The following is an 18,223-nucleotide window of genomic DNA, read 5'->3' on the forward strand; positions in this document are numbered from 1 at the left end:
CTACCAAACATCTAAGAATTCTCACAAAATTTCACATTTGATGTACATGGATGACCTGAAGCTATATGGGAAAACAGTAACTGAAATTCAGTCTCTGACCAACACTGTCCGAATTTTTAGCACTGATATCAACATGGAGTTTGGTTTGGACAAATGTTCGACAGTGGCATTGAAGAAGGGAAAAATCATTGAAAGTGAGGGCATAAATATGCCCAATGGCCAAACAATAAAGTGTCACCAGCCAGAGGCCTATAAATATCTGGGCATATTACAGCTGGACAACATCAAGCATGAACATGTGAAAACTGTGGTCAGCAAAGAATACACACAAAGGGTCAGAAAAATTCTCAAAAGCAAGCTCAATGGAGGCAACACCATCAAGGCCATAAACACTTGGGCCATACCTGTCATAAGATATACTGCTGGCATCATAAACTGGACACAGATGGAACTGAACAATTTGGACAGAAAAACAAGAAAACTCATGACCATTCATCATTCACTGCACCCTCGCAGTGATGTTGACCGGCTATATCTGCCTAGAAGATCAGGGGGCAGAGGACTCCTACAAGTAAAACAAGCAGTCAAAGAAGAAGAACATGCCCTGGCAGAATATGTAAAGCAAAGTGAAGAACCTGCTTTGATTGAAGTCAAAAATCAGAAACTCCTCAAAGCACAGCAGACAAAAAACCAGTACAAGAAAACCACACTACAAACTAGAGCTGACAACTGGCACAACAAAACATTGCATGGAAAGTTCCTTGACAAAATTGAAGGAAAAGCTGATAAGGAGAAGACCTGGCTCTGGCTCACGAATGGGACCCTGAAGAAGGAGACAGAAGGCCTGATCCTTGCAGCCCAGGAGCAAGCCATCAGGACAAATGCAATTAAGGCCAAGATCGAAAAATCAGCTGATGACCCAAAATGCAGACTGTGCAAGGAAACAGATGAAACCATTGATCATATCCTCAGCTGCTGTAAGAAAATTGCACAGACAGACTACAAACAGAGGCACAACTATGTGGCCCAAATGATTCATTGGAACTTATGCCTCAAGTACCACCTGCCAGCAGCAAAGAATCTGTTTGTGGGATCACAAACCTGCAAAAGTATTGGAAAATGAGCACGCAAAGATACTGTGGGACTTCCGAATCCAGACTGAACACAACACACCAGACATCACAGTTGTGGAAAAGAAAAAGGTTTGGATCATTGATGTCGCCATCCCAGGTGACAGTCGCATTGACGAAAAACAACAGGAAAAACTCAGCCGCTATCAGAACCTCAAGATTGAACTGCAAAGACTCTGGCAGAAACCAGTGCAGGTGGTCCCAGTGGTGATGGGCACACTGGGTGCCGTGCCGAAAGATCTCAGCCGGCATTTGGAAACAATAGACATTGACAAAATCACGATCTGTCAACTGCAAAAGGCCACCCTGCTGGGATCTGCACGCATCATCCGAAAATACATCACACAGTCCTAGACACTTGGGAAGTGTTCGACTTGTGATTTTGTGAAACGAAACCCAGCATATCTATCTTGTTTGCTGTGTCATACAACGTCGTTGTGTCAATAATAATAATAATAATAATAATAATATAATAATAAAACTTTATTTATACCCCGCCACCATCTCCCCAATGGGGACTCGAGGCGGCTTACATGGGGCCATGCCCAGGACAATACAATATAACCATATCATAATGCAATTAAATAATACAATACATAAAATAAACAGTACAACATAAGATCAAAACAGCAATATAACAAGGGCGGGCCGCATGAACACTACATTTAAAAACTAGATTAAAAATTAAAAACTCTGGGTGAGAAAGGGATCAGAATAAAAACCTCGAGGGACAGGGACATCAGATAGTGAACCAGTCTAGAGGATAAATATTGGGGGGAGTAGCAAAGAACATTTACTCTCTGAAAGCACACCGGAAGAGCCATGTTTTTAAATCTTTCCTGAAGGCTAAAAGGGTGGGGGCTTGCCTGATTTCAATGGGCAGTGAGTTCCACAAGCGAGGGGCCACAGCAGAAAAGGCCCTCTCCCTTGTTTCTACAAGGCGGGCCTGAGATATAGGTAGTGGCGACAGGAGGGCCTCCCCTGATGATCGGAGAGATCGGGCAGGTTTATGGTAGGAGATACGGTCACGAAGGTAGGCGGGTCCCAAACCGTTTAGGGCTTTATAAATGATGGTCTGCACCTTGAATTGGGACCGGAAGATGAACAGCAGCCAGTGGAGCTCCTTAAACAGGGGAGTAGATCTCTCCCTGTAACTCGCCCCGGTTATTAGTCTGGCGGCCGAGCGTTGGACCAATTGTAACTTCCGGGCCATCTTCAAGGGAAGCCCCACGTAGAGCGCATTACAGTAGTCCAGTCTAGAGGTAACTAAGGCATGCACCATCGTGGTCAAGTCAGACTTCACGAGGTATGGTCGCAGTTGGCGCACAAGTTTGAGTTGTGCGAAAGCCCTCCCGGCCACCGCCGACACCTGAGCCTCAAGCGTCAACGCTGAATCCAGGAGGACCCCCAAACTGCGGACCTGTGATTTCAGGGGGAGTGTAACCCCGTCCAGCACAGGTAATAAGGAAGGATAAAGGAAAAGCCTATAAAACATCAAATTACATTATGATTTTACAAATTAAGCACCAAAACATCATGTTTTACAACAAATAAATAGAAAAAGCAGTTCAATACATGGTAATGTTATGTAGGAATTACTATATATGCGAATTTAGCACTAAACATTGAACAGGGATATAGGGCAGTGTGGACTTAGATAACCCAGATAGCCCTCAGTATAAAAAAAACTCTAAAATCAGGACAATAAATAAAGAACAACACTCTGAAAACAGAAAAAATCCAGACAGTAAACAATCAGGGACAGCTAACTCCTCCCAAAAAAAGATTCTCCCAGGCAAGAAGAAGCCAGGCCTTGAAGCCACAGGGCCATTAAATGCTAATCAAGGTGATTAATTACAACATTCACACCTGCTTCAAAGAAAAGTTCTTTCTCCCACCCTGGACCTTCTACAGATATATAAACCCCACATACCTAGCTTCCAAGTTCCCACAGACCTCACAATCTCTGAAGGCCCCAAAGGTGGGCTCGCGTGATGCGAAGGTGGGTCCGCGCCGGCTGGAAGGCCCAGCGCGGCCGCCGGAAGGCCCGAAAGAGAAGGAGGTGGAGAGTGGTGCCCTCCTCCCAGGACGATGGCGCCCCCGGGACGATGGCGCCACAGGCAAGTGCCTATTTCGCCTTATGGTTGGACCGCCTCTGCCTCTAGATTATTAAACATGGTTTTCTGTGGGTGAGCAAATGGCTACTAATGGATGGCATATGTTCTGTATCAGAAACTAGAGCTGATGTGGTCTATCCAATGCAATTTTCTGAATCGGCACCCCAAATAACCAAACCAAATTTAAAGTTGACCAAAAACTGATTTGTAACCCTTTGGTACTAATGTTGGAGAATGGTCCCTGGTCAAAGTAGTCCTTGGTTAAGTGGGCCCTGGTCAAAGTGGGCCCTGATTTTAAAAAAAGAGAAGGTTAGGAGCCACTGTCTTAAGTGAATACAGTACAATTCCTTATCCACAGAGATGATATCCATGGTTTCACTTACCAAAAGTATCCCCCCACTCTTGAAGTTTTATGGACCTCTCCAGGTCCTCCAGTGTGATTCCACCATATGCTTCCATCCAGGCCCGTAGCCAGGATTTTGTTTCGGGAGGGGCTGGGATTTTGGTTCGGGGGGGGGGGGGGGGCTGAGTCTGAGCGGGAGAGGGTCTACCCTAGCAAACCTTTTGTATCGTTATCCCAATACCCCCATGCATATGGGATATATTGAGCATGTTGATCAGATCATGATATGAATAAACATAACACTTTAAATAATAAATGTAAGGCCTTCTTGTGGACAACCCTGAGAATTTGGGTGGGAGGCTCAAGCCCCTCAAGCCCCCCCCCCCCCCCCCCGGCTACATGCCTGCTTCTAGCCAATGTTGGCTTTTAATGTTTTAAACTTCTGATTTTAATGGTTTTTTAAAAACCCTCTTATTTTTGTGTTTTAAACTCCTGGTCTGTGTCCTTTTAATAAAAATTCATTCATACTGTACATTGAGAAGGGAAAGGAAGGAGGAAGAAATAAACAAAGCAACATTACTACAAATGCAGCCAAACTGTTAACAACCAAAAAGTGCAAGCAGCCTGTTGGCCATGTAAGGCTTACTCAGTGATGGGCATATTACTCAATAATACATCTTTCACATTAACAGTTTCCCACTAAGAACGACGATTCAGATGCAGGACACCAATGCATATGTTGTTTGCAATTCCTCCTGCTGTTCTATATTTTACATTTTACTCAAAATTGTGCATTTTTTAAATTCCATGCCTAATATCCTCCAGCACCTCCAGTGATGCAGCAGATTAAACTTCTGAGTTGCTCAACTTGCTGACCGAATGGAATCTGGGAAGCCAGGTCAGCTCTTGTCGTTAGCCCCAGCTTCTGCCAACCTAGCAGTATGAAAACATACAAATGTGAGTAGATCAATAGGTACTGCTCTGGCAGGAAGGTAACGGTGCTCCATGCAGTCATGCTGGCCACATGACCTTGGAGGTGTCTACCGACAATGCCGGCTCTTCTGCTTAGAAATGGAGATGACCACCAACCCCCAGAGTCGGACACAACTAGACTTAATGTCTGGGGAAAACTTTTACCTTAGTGGTCATGCTGGCTTGGGCATTCTGTGAACTGCCATCCTCAAAAGGTAGTTTTTCCAAGGCCTGATTTGCATGTGGTCCACACTTTGCTACAGTGATGTCATTTTTCATCGTCCCCTTCCTTCATTGTTCCTTCACTCCCTTTTGTGTGTGTGTGGTGGGGGGGGGGGGGGAGAGAGAGAGAGAGAGATAAAACTTGTAATTTTGGCAGCTTCAGTTATAAGCCGAAAATCACACATTGAAAAACAGAGCAAACCAAGAGGGGAAAAAACCCACCCACAAAATAATAAATACAACTGCATATCCATGGGCATAATTTTATTATGCACATTTTCACGGGATTGATTTTATTGTGCATACTTTGCTGCAATTATTTTGTGGTAATTTTCCGAGCCACAAGGAAGGATTGGCAAATTCTGTTTTGCATGCACACATATCATGCCCAATCCCACCCCCATATTTCTTACAGCACTCACAGAATCCAAGCTACACTGTCAGGAAAGCATGTGAGCTAAGTGGGTGGTGGGCTGTAGTGTTTGGGGAGGACATTGGCAGGGTTTGGGCTACATGCTTAAGGCACTCGTGATAAGCTGCAATGTTATTGGAGGGAGTACTCTTGGTGGCTCCTCAGTACTGTGGGTTATAGCTGTGGAAGTGGGCACCCCAGCCACATACACACACATATATTTTCACTTTTGTTATAGATAATATACAAACACCTACTAAACTAATCTATACACCTCCTGCTTGGTGTCTGTTGATTATAACTTCTTATTTGTTGGTCCCATTAAGCATCATCGTCCCCTTCCTTCATTGTTTCTGCCTTTCTACTTTTAATAACACTCTTCTAAATAACAACAACAACAACAACAACAACAACAACAACAATAACTTTATTTATACCCTGCCACCATCTCCCATGGGTACTCAGGGTGGCTTACAAAATAGCACACCATACAACACATAAAACACAATTCATCAACATATAAAATCAATAACACATTTACATAAAACAGACATATAAAATTAATAAAGGCAACCTCTACTAAATAGAGTCAGTAAATATGGAAACAGAAAATCAAAGCCCTTTCTCCAGAGGCATTCTCCAATGCTCAAACCCCAAGAGCATGCTGGTTCTGCATTACTATTAGCAGGTTATGTAAATAAGAAAAAATGCTGCCTCTATGTGGAATTTCATAGTGAATTTCTTCATGTTGCTTATAAAATGTATATCTAAAGCAAGGATTTGAATTACCTGCTTTATTATTGAATTCTAATGAAATAGCACACAGGCACCAATTCCCATAAAGATTTCCTGGGAGTAAGGTCTCACTGAACTCAATGGAACTTACTCCTAAGAAGACATTTTGCTGCAATCCATTTATATATAGTCTCACTTTTTCTGATATTGAAAAGGCCCAGGAGGGAAAAGAATCTGGGGCAGGCAGCCTCCTGAATAAAAATCTTCTTTTCCACATATCATTTATTTTTTATGGAAATGACAATGGCATTTATATGCTGGAAAATACAATATGAATGCAGTCCTAGGCATACTTCCTAAAAGTTAGTTCTACTAAAATAAACAGTAAGATATTATTACAGAGGAAGCACGCTGAGGATGAACAGATCAGCAGGAACTAAATTGTTATTGTTCTTTGAGAATCTAACAGAGCATGAAATTTAAATGGCTTTGGCTTGCTGTGAGTTTTCCGGGCTGTATGGCCATGTTCCTGACGTTTCACCCACATCTATGGCAGGCATCCTCAGAGGTTGTGTGGTTTGTTAGAAACTAGGAAAGTGAGGTTTATATATTTGTGGAAGGTCCAGGGTGGGAGAAAGAACTATTGTCTGTTGGAGGCAAGTGCGAATGTTGCAACTGATCACCTTGAATCAAGGTGATCAAATCAAGGAACAGGAAAGGGACTGCAGACTAATTCAACCAGAGACGTCAGCCATAGCAGAACACTTGATGAACCAACCTGGACATAGCATATGATTTGAGAACACAGCAATGCTGGACCACTTTAACAACTACCAAGTCCGACAACACTGAGAAGCCCTTGAAATCCACAAGCATGTGGACAATTTCAACAGAAAGGAGGAAACCATGAAAATAAATACAATCTGGCTACGAGTATTGAACAACTCTAAAATCAGGACAGTAAATAAAGAACACTAAAAAAAATAGGGGCATTCCAGACAAGAAACAATCAGGGCAAGCTAATCACTTCCCAACAAAGGATGCCCCCAGACAGGAAGCAGCCAAGCTTTGAAACTGCAAGTCTATTCAACGCTAATCAAAGTGATCAATTCATACATGCCCCAAACAGACAAAAGTTCTTTCTCCCACCCTGGACATTCCACAAATATATAAACCCCACTTGCCTAGTTTTCAAGAAACCTCACGACCTCTGAGGATGTCTGCCATAGATGTGGGTGAAACATAAGGAGAGAATGCTTCTGGAACATGGCCATACAGCCCAGAAAACTCACAGCAACCCAGTGATTCCGGCCATGAAAGCCTCCGACAACACATTAAATGGCTTTGTCTATTCTGGTACTTGTCAGAGTATTTCAATCACTTTTTTGTACAACCTTTTTTTTAAGAGAAGGTATCTCAGATTTGAGACACATTGACTGAACTGTAGTCATGACCCAAGTAAGTTGTAGATTACCTAACTTATATGACGACAGCAATGACTAAACCCATCAAGTAGTGACTTGTATGTTCAACAGGGCCATTGAGGAGGCAACATCCCAGATGGTGCTTCCTTTTCACCTGACAGGTTGAATGTTTCAGGGGAGGCTGTTCATGCATCCAACCCATGAGTCACTGCGTGATGACATGTCGAATGATGAACGTGTAAGACGTGAGACAGCATAAAACCCCAAGCTCTCACAAGTAGCTACAAGTAGTCCTGAATAACCCTGCTGCCATAGGCAGTTGTTCTGGAAAGTTCAATGCCATGCAGTGATTCACAGTTGTCCGGTATGCAAAAAGCACCCCCATTTTTAAACAGGATGGCCTCTATGCCCAGAAGGACCTAGAAGTGTCACCGAATCTCTCTTAGATTTATGACTGCAAAGACAAGTCAGAACAGTAATATCTTCCTTAAAAGAATTGGTCAATGAGTCAGTTGTTGTCTCAAAGATTATACAAAGAGGCGTTGGGAGAATAGGTGCTTTGGGGATGTTGCAATGAATGAAGCAAGCAGCATTGTGGTATGATGCAGAAATATTATGGGCAGCCCCCATTTCTGTGCAGAAATTTGTTAATGAGTTTTGCTGTATTGCTTTGTTGATATCCAGGTTCTTCTCCAAAGTGGGATTTAAGGTGCATTTATAAGATCAAGAGCCATATAAGTAAAATGATGATGACTGGTTTTATACTCTTTGGAAGAGAAGATATTGGAGATGCAAGCCAGAAACCTGCTGGTGATTGCCCTGGCATAATTATGTCATATCCAAAGGCTATGTGTACAGCAGCTATAACACTAGAGAAAAAGACTGCTTGGTGCTGTCCCATATGTAAGCCGCCCGAGTCCCTTTGGGGAGATGGTGGCAGGGTATAAAACTAAAGTTGTTGTTGTTGTTGTTGTTGTTGTTGTTGTTGTTATGCCTAACCTAAAGATATTCAACTTATCACAGATTCCTATCCATTTTCCTAGGAATAACCATTTTTTGCTGCTGTAAATACAATGGAGTCTTGGAGCATGCAGAATGCAAACAGGTTTATTATGACAAACCTTTTTAGACTACAGTCTACTTCATCAGAGGCACAAAGGATCATTCTGAGCTAAAGGTATATATTAGGGCTGTGCAAAAAGTAATTTCTGTCTCATATATAGGATCTACTTTGTAAGATTCATATGTATGACACAATTTTTGAACCATGAGCAGCGCCCACGCAAAAAACACTAACCTATAACTTTTCAGAAGAGTGATGTAAGTCTTGTAAGTGGTTCCAGGTCTTCGTTGTGGGCGTTGCTTCTCCTTCAAAAGGACTGGGTTTGGTTCCCCCAAAGGGACCTGAGGAGGATGGTGAAGCTGGAGTGGAAGAGGCCCTTCTCTTTCCCCAAAGAGGATGGTGGGAGGGAGGGATGCCTGGCTGGATGATCAGGCAAGGAAGAAGCCCCTCCTGCACACGGCCAGCCCAGAGAGAGACAGGCAGAGACCACACTCACATTGAGGCTTTAACACAAGCAACCCTCATGTTCTGAAGCAAGCAGAATTCTGGAAAATATAATTTAGGCCAGGCCCTTTTGAATTCTCTGCCACGGGGGTCCTCAGTTTCTCAAACTATATTTCCTAGAATTCTGTTCGCTTCAGAATACCGGGGCTATCTGCATTAAAGCTGCCACCCTCCTCCTCCTCCTTCCCCCCCCCTCCTCAAAAGTTTTGGTGGGGAGAACCCATGTTCTTTCTCTAAAGGGTTTTCAAGATAAAAGGGGATTGTTGGGAGATGTATCAACCCTTTGAGGTAGGCAAATATGAGAGGCAGTAGTTCCAAAGTTTATCTAGTAGGTTTCCTATCATCATCATCATCATCATCATCATCATCATCATCATCATCATCATCATCATCATCATTTCAAAGGCTGGATGGGCATCTGTTGAAGGTGCTTTGACTGTACTTTTCCTGCCTGGCAGAAGGGGGTTGGACTGGATGGCCCCTGGGGTCTTCCAGTGAATTAGTACTGTTAAGTTTATGTTGGTTAAATTTCCCTAAAAATCAGTGGATGTGCAATTCTTTCTGAAACTTGGAGGGAATGATACCCTGGTTATGTTGTATCATTAAAAATAGAAATTCAAAGAGATCTCTCTTGTACTTTAAAACTTTTTAAAATTCCCCAAATTCCCAGTAATGAGTATTGAAACATTTTTTTCATTGACCGCAGAGACCTAGTACACATTTACAATGTTGGTTCATGGGACAGAGGGAAATTTGGAACACTGACATTTGAAGGAAATAAAATAGAGATGGTGGCAGTCATAGCATTTGTAGTGGCCGTCCACAAAACAGCTGTTGCTGAGATCAAAAACATCCTGGTAATAGATGAAATTAGGCTATTCCTTGTTGTCTGAGTATGCTTGTCTTTCAGGTGCAGTGTCCTGGCAGTGGACATGTAGGTAACTGTGGAGCCCTATTCCTGACCCACATGTTCTTCCACATTGAGGAAATCAGCTTTCAGATGGAAGGCCATATCAGTCAGTGTTGACTTGACTTTTTTGTTGACTTCCTCTTGGCACATTTCTCCCTTTCGCCCTCCATTCATGCGTCTTCAAATTATACAGCACTGCTGGTCACAGCTGACCTCCAGTTAGAACACTCAAGGGTCAGGGATTCCAGTTCTTGGTGTCCTGCCACAGTTTTTCAGGTTAGCTTTAAGCCCGTCTTTAAATCCCTTTTCCTGTCCACCAACATTCCATTTTCCATTATTGAGTTGAGAGTATAATAGCTGCTTTGGGAGATGGTGATCGGGCATTCAGACAATGTGGCCAGTCCAGCAGAGTTGATGGCATAGGAGCATTGCTCCAATGCTGGCGGTCTTTGCTTCTTCCAGCACGTCGACATTTGTCCACCTGTCTTCCCAAGAAATTTGCAGGATTTTTCAGAGGCAAGGCTGATGTAATCGTTCCAGGAGTTGAATGTGATGTGTGTAGATAGTCCAGGTAATAGACATAATTCAACCAAAAGGGGAGGAATCGGTTGGTGCATCCATATCGTTGTAATTCCTTTAGTTGCCTTTTGCAGCTTAATTTCCTGAAATACTTAGGGAAGTGCAAATAGTTTGATGAACATAGCACAGAAATACCAGTTTATCTTCCAGAGCAGGTGGAAACCACAGATTCTATTTAAAGACCTAAATTTAGGAAGCAGACTGAGCAGAAAATTCTAAGTGAAATAAACTAGCAAACTAACACAGTATACAATAGTTCCCAATTTTTCTGTACTAGAGGTGGAAAACATGAAGATCTCCAAATTGTTTTGGGACAGCAGCTTCCAGCAGCCCTAGCTAGCAGAGCTAAGGAAGAAGAATGCTGGGAGTTGCAGTGTAAAACATGTGGGTGGAATGCATGATTTCCCCCTCCTCCTTCATCCAAGATACAAGGGCATCTTTAGCTTATAGGACGAGTTCACTCTGGATTTAGTTATTACCTTATGCTTTTTATGTCTGTAAATCAGAAGACTACATCACATCTTATAATTTTGATATTCCCTTGGAATGGGAATTACATGGATTAAACTGCATTTTGTTTGTGTATATATAGACCGCGCATTTGGCTGACTCCTTTGGGTGGGACAGAGGCTACCTTCCAATCATTCTTTTAAATTATAGTGAAAATATGTCCATATACCATTTAGCATCTACACTATAGTATATTACAGATGTTAAAATAAGCTGTTTTATCTAGGGACTAAGTGGCACTGGACAAGTAGAATGTCCCAGGTTTGGAGACACTAGATCTCTTTTTTAGATTCTCTTTTTAAAATACCATACAGGCTCTGTTTATTTTATGGAAAAGTATATCTTAAATTTCCTGCCACACGCTTGAAAGGGGATGCTTTCAATGCAAGTCCATCTCATGTTGGGTATAGCATATCCTTAAAATGGGCAGCATCAAAACACTGCCAATACATCCCAGTGTTTAATTTGGTCCTTCAGGAAAATGTACAAAAACACTTCCTATATTAAAAGATGGCTGAAAATATAAAGCTTTCCTCCTTTTAAAAGAAAAGAAAAGAAAAGAAAGAGGGGCTACAAGAGCTGTCAGAAACATACCAAACCTAAATGTAAAGATCAATACATGAATAGCTAGAACAGATATTGATTGGTGCACCTTTGGACATAGTGCTGCAACTGAAAGACATCAGCAGAGTCAACATAAAAATTGCAAGCTTCCTTTCCTTTCTCTTTAAAATAGAGTATAATTTACTCAGGTAGTATTCTGTCCCTGGATATATTGTCAGTCCTTCACATTTGCAGGTTTGATTAAAATGTCCTCACTAGGAGTTTCTGTGTCAATGCAACTTTGTGGTTAATTTTCACTGGGAGCTGACGAAATGATCATTCCAAAAGATGTGATATTCCGAATGTGTTCTCTCATTCCCTGACATTAAGTCTAGCCGTGTCTGACTCTGGGGGTTGGTGCTCATCTTCATTTTTAAGCCAAAGAGCCGGCATTGTCCGTAGACGCCTCCAAGGTCATGTGGTCGGCATGACTGCATGAAGAGCCGTTACCTTCCCATCGGAGCGGTACCTATTGATCTACTCACATTTGCATGTTTTCATACTGCTAGGTTGGCAGAAGCTGGGGCTAATAGCGGGAGGTGACCCGGCTCCCCAGATTTGAACCGCCGACCTTTCGGTCAGCAAGTTCAACAGCTCAACGGTTTAACCTGCTGCGCCACCGGTGGCTATATATATATATATATATATATATATATATATATATGTATGTATAGAGAGAGAGAGAGAGTGAGAGAGTGAGAGAGAGTGAGTTCCCGGTGGCACAGCAGGTTAAACCGCTGAGCTGTTGAACTTGCTCATATATGTGTGTGTGTGTGTGTGTGTGTGCGCGCGCGTTTAAATTCACTATTTCACTACTTTTGTGGAGGTCCCATGCCCCTAACCCTAGTGACTGTAATAGCAATGGCCAAAGGTATAGGGCTCATTAATGGATTAGACACAAAGCCCACTGGCTTCATGTCATTACATCTTCCAGGATGTCTATGTAAAGATATTTCAATACATCAATATTCAACTTTCATTTATTAAGGAAGAAGGTGCCATTTTTATTATGGATATTGGAACTGGGACAGGAAAAACCAGAATGGCAAGAGAGAAAAGCCTGCAGAAAGATTACTGTGAAACTTTTCATTGTTGGTCTCTAGCATAAATAATTAACACTACTAATATTCCTTCAAGTAATCCACCATATATTATAGATCTCACCAACCTTAGAGAACAGTGTTTATGGATCTTTCAAAGTAAATTTACTAATTTGTCATAGTTCTTTCTCCTCAAACTCTCAGTATTTTAATTACCTCCCTTTGGTCTCAAGAATCAAAGAGGTGTAGATAAAAAGTTTGAGGCCCAGGGAAGTCCATTATTATTTTGGACTCTTCACTTAAAGAGGAGGGAACATGTAGCCTACAGATGTTGTGAGAGTACAATTCCCATCACACCAAATGAGTATAGTTAAAATTGAAGGTTAAAGACGCCCGAGTTAAATTATCCTTCACTGAGTTAAAAAATTAAAAACCTATCTGGATCAGGGGTGTAGTTGGGGATGCAAATGCTCCCCCATAAGAATTCTGCATTCCCAAATGAAAGTTTCACTCACTTCCTACATGTCATAACTTAAAACTTCAACCAAGCACTTTGAAATAAAATAAAAGGCAACAATACCAAGAGAATGCCAATATGGCAAATCTAAGAGTTCTAAGCATAAATTCTTGCAATGTCTTCATTTCCACTACCACCCAGATAGGTACACCCCTGTTACATTCATATGAATAAAGTAGACTGTGCTCCCAAAGACCTACAGCATTTTTATTAGTCTTCATAGTGCCACAAGATTTTTGTTGTTGTATGCTTGATTTTCTAATTTATTGTGTGCAGAACTGATTTTCTTCTCAAAGGGATGGCAATCTAATGGAAGAAGGCAGATTGGAATATGTGCTAACTAGAGAGAGGGAGGGAAGGAGGGAGGGAAAGAGATGAATGAAAAATAAGAGGTGTGAGTAGGCTGTGAAGGTGCAACCCATGACTCAACATTCCAGCTGAGGAAGGGCAGAAAGCTCAGAAGCAAAATGCAAATTGAAAAGCTTTCTGACTTAGATGGCCACATTAGGAAGTGTGCAGGTAGCTGCCCATCATTTAGTGATGTAATCTAGGTTCAGGAAGATTGGTGGGCTGATCAGGGAGTGCCGTCTCAATGACTCAGTTTTCTGTGTAGAGAATATTTTTCCACATTTTTGTGATGTTCTAGAGCAGGGGTCCCCAAACTTTTTAAAGAGGGGGCCAGTTCACGGTCCCTCAGACCATTGGAGGGCCGGATTATAGGGGTTTTTTTTTAAACTATGAACAAATTCCTATGCACACTGCATATATCTTATTTTCAAGTAAAAAACAAACAAAAACGAACAAATACAGCCTCAATGTTAATAATAATAATAATCATCATCATCATCATCATAAAAATAATAAGGAGGGTTGGAAGAGACCCCTTGGGCCATCTACTCCAACCCCCTTCTGTTTTTGTCCACACCATAATCAAAGCACCCCTGACAGATAGCCATCCTATAATAATAATAATAATAATAATAATAATAATAATAATAATAATAATAATAATGTAATAAACATGGTTGGAAGAGACTCCTTCAGCCATCTAGTCCAACCCCCCTTCTGCTTTTGTGCACCAAAACATAAAGAACCCCTGACCAACAACAACAACAACAATAATCACCGTTGGAAGAGATTGCTAGCCTTCAAGAAAAATGAATCCACAACAGGGCTGCAGAGTATTCTTTCAGTTATTCACATTGGAATGTCTGACGAGGGAGAGAGGCACATGCTGACTCCCTGCTTGTCTTGCCTTGTCTCCCTGCTTGTCTCCTCGGCAGCGGCGGGGGGGGGGGGGGGAGGTGCATGCGAGGTGAGGAAAAGGCATGCGCCTTTCTCTCCTCGCTCGCCCGGCACGCACCTTTCCCGCTGCATTCCTCAGTGGCAGGGGCGGGAAAGCTGGCCACAGGGCAAGGGAGGAAAGGCGAAGGCCTTTTACTCACCCTGTGTGTATCTTCCTCGGCGGCAGCAGCGGGAAAGCTGCCCGCGGGGCAAGGAAAAGGCTTGCACCTTTCTCTCCTCTCTCTCCCAGCATGCACCTTTCCCGCTGCCTTCCTTAGTGGCAGCGGTGGGAAAGCTGCCCACAGGGCGAGGGAGGAAAGGTCCAAGCCTTTTACTCACCCCTGTGCATCTTCCTTGGCGGCAGCAGCAGGAAAGCTGCCCACGGGGCGAGGAAAAGGCGTGCGCCTTTCTCTCCTCTCTCGCCCAGCACGCACCTTTCCCGCTGCCCTCCTCGGTGGCGGCGGCGGGAAAGCTGCCCGTGGGGCGAGGGAGGAAAGGTGCAGGCCTTTTCCTCACCCTATGTGCGTTTTCCTCGGCAGCGGCAGCGGGGAAAACTGCCCATGGGGCGAGGGAGGAAAGGCGCAGGCCTTTTTCTTGCCCTGTGTGCATCTTCCTTGGCAGCAGCAAGCTGCCCACGGGGCTAGGAAAAGGCGTGTGCCTTTCTCTCTCTCGACCAGCACACACCTTTCCCGCTGTCTTCCTCGGCAGCAGCGGCAGGAAAGCTGCCCACGGGGCGAGGGAGGAAAGGCGCTGGCCTTTTACTCGCCCCATGTGCACCTTCCTTGGCGGCGGCGGGAAAGGTGCATGTGGGCCGGGGAGGAGAGAAATGTGCATGCGCGGGCCGGATAAATGGCTCTGGCGGGCCGCATCTGGCCCGCGGGCCGTAGTTTGGGGACCCCTGTTCTAGAGAAACAAAAACAAGCACTGTTGTTACTGTCTGAAAAGTGTGCAAAATGAAAAGGAAACCAGCTACAGATGGTCCTGAAATTTAAAAGCTCTGCACTTTTATATGAGATGCCCAAGGGCTGGGTGAAGAGGAATGGACTCTGTATACAGCAGTGGTTCCCAACCTTTTTTGGACCAGGACCCACTTTGATCAGGGACGACTATGACCAGGAACCACTTTGACCAGGGACCACTCTCCAACATTAGTACCAAAAGGGTTACGAATCAGGTTTTGGTCAACTTGAAATTTGGTTGGGTTATTTGGGGTGCTGATTTAGAAAATTGCATTGAATAGACCACATCAGATCTAGTTTCTGAAACGGAACATATGCCATCCAGTAGTTGCCATCTGCTTACCCACAGAACACCATATTTAATAATCTAGACCTGATGTAGTCTATCCAATGCAATGGTCTGCTCTGTGGAAAAGGGTGGAAATAAAGTTAATAACATAAACGAAATAAGCAGGAAGGAGATTTGTGGACTGGATTTTTGTTCTTGCAGCCTACTGCTGGGCCGCGGCCCACAGGTTGAGAACCAATGGTATACAGTAACTGCCACTATTTCCATCAAGCATATACCTTTCATCAAGCATATTCACTTCCTTGGAAGCATCTCTTAGTGACCTGTTGTTAATAGATTCCCCTGAAAACAAGCCTCACTGAGCTCTTCTAACAAAATATGCACAGGATTGTGTAAGTATTAAGTGGGCTATCGGAAAAGGGGTTTGACAATACTCAAAACAGTATTCTGGAAATGGGGGATTTTGAGGTTACTTGAAAGAAGGGAGCTGGTTGCATGGACATGTTATAAGAGGGAGTGCTAGCATAAAAGAATAAATGGAGTCAATTAAAGAGATTTTCAGAAGCCGAAGGGCAACAGAGTGGAATGAATAAATGTCATGTGAAGCATAGTGTCAAGATGCACACCATTACACATCTTCCTGAAGTCTGCCAAAAAGGGTTAAGCCAGATCTCTCCTCTTCCATCACTTTGGTAAAATGATGTAATCCAGGTGGCTGAATAAAACAAAAGATCAATCACAGTTTGTGAGTCTTCATCAGATTTTATCAGTGTGGCTCAGTGATCTAACTGCATTTTCCCTGGTTTCATTTTTCAACAACGAAAGATGTGCTACAAATATTGACACAATCTCTACAAAGTCTCTCAATGGCTTCAAATGGCGAAAATAACATTTTCTCAACTATCTCGTCAAAGCAACTGACCAATGTCAAAAGTGTGGGGGTGTTATTTCGGGAAATGTTTCCTGAGATGAACAGGACTGCAGTCACAGTGAACATTGTATGGGACTCAAGAGCTCCATATGTGACTCCTGGTGTAATAGCCAATCCACATTGAACATCAATTCTAACTACATTTCGACTATATTATTGTACCCTATAAAGTAACTTTGGAAATGTTGGCTGTTTTTAGAATAGTCCTCCCCCCCAAAAAAAGTGCTTGCAGGACTCTGTGATCGTCTTGTATATTATTCTATGTCCAATGAGGTATATTTTAGATATGCAGAATTTACTGTTCAGATTTAAGCTCTTAGCAATCCATCCTTCCTGTTGACAGAATTAGCATAGGTTGGGTTTCTGGGCTGTGCTACTTGCTTTTTCTTACTGAATAGGCATGAAGAGATATCACTGTGGTGAGGATTTTTGTGTAAAGAAATGGAGTTCTGAAGTTGTACAATGCTGGAGCAGGACAATGGGGGCTCAAAGGTTCATTGCTGTCGATACCATTGTTTTTTCTCGATTCCTCCTATCCTTAAGAGTCCCTTGCATCTTGTGTCCTGCTCTAAGCCAATCCTGATTCAAGGACTGCCTTTCACAAGAACCTTATTGGGCTATATAAAGTATCAAGTGGCTCAAGTCAAATTTAAAAAGATTTATGAATATTTTCTGTAGTTGCTGGAGCCACAGAAACCAGTGTGTGAAAATGAACAAGTATTGTCAGGTAACAATTTTACCCCTCACCCCTCTGAATATTCATGAAGAATGTTGGCCCATAGCTAAGGGATTTTCATCTGCTTTATAGAAATTTAGAAAATTCCATTCATTAATTCTTGCAGTGTGAGAAAAATAGTTGGTTCTCCACATTTGCAGGTTTTACATTTGTGACTTTGATTATTCACACATTTAATTCAATGTTCTCCCTAGTGACCTCAAGGTCTTCCGGTGTGACTTCCACTGGAAGTTAGAGGAGACAGAGATTCCTAGAGTTGTTTTCCCAATTTGTGGTTTTTCACAGGGAAACTTGTACCCCTAATCCTAGTGAAAATGAAGGGCTAGCTGAATAGTAATAATAATAACAATAATAGTTTTGGAACACTACACACCAGACCTCACGGTTGTGGAAAAGAAAAAAGTTTGGATTATTGATGTCGCCATAACCAGGTGACAGTCGAATTGATAAAAAACAACAGGAAAAACTCAGCCATTATCAGGACCTCAAGATTGAACTGCAAAGGCTCTGGCAGAAACCAGTACAGGTGGTCCCGGTGGTAATCGGCACACTGGGTGCCGTGCCAAAAGATCTCAGCTGGTATTTGGAAACAACATTGACAAAATTACGATCTGCCAACTGCAAAAGGCCACCTTACTGGGATCTGCACGCATCATCTGAAAACACATCACACAGTCCTAAACACTTGGGAAGTGTTTGGCTTGTGATTTTGTAATACGAAATCCAGCATATTCTCGTTTTCTGTGTCATACTATGTCTTTGTGCCAACAAAATAAATAATGAATGAATGCTGTGATTAATTTTGGGCAGGTTGCTGTTCTGTGGTTATTCTTTATAAGAACATTTTAATATAGCAGTAATTGTCCAATGAACATGAGTTGCATATTAAAAATGTATGTGTAAAACAGCAAGCTATATCTGCATGTGTACATACATTGTCATG

At 42.7% G+C, this 18,223-nt stretch overlaps 1 long non-coding RNA gene across 1 annotated transcript; it reads right to left on the bottom strand.

The window, feature by feature from the left end:
* Positions 1 to 1,595: 1,595 nt before the first annotated feature.
* LOC134299912 (uncharacterized) lies at positions 1,596 to 12,109 on the bottom strand. Its single transcript, XR_010007167.1, has 3 exons — positions 8,653 to 12,109; positions 4,728 to 4,871; positions 1,596 to 4,523 (listed from the first exon to the last, which is right to left on the bottom strand). It is a non-coding gene; the product is annotated as an uncharacterized LOC134299912 (long non-coding RNA).
* Between the last annotated feature and the right edge of the window lie 6,114 nt (positions 12,110 to 18,223).

The sequence above is a fragment of the Anolis carolinensis genome, chromosome 1 (assembly GCF_035594765.1).
Source record: "Anolis carolinensis isolate JA03-04 chromosome 1, rAnoCar3.1.pri, whole genome shotgun sequence".
NCBI lineage: Eukaryota > Metazoa > Chordata > Lepidosauria > Squamata > Dactyloidae > Anolis > Anolis carolinensis.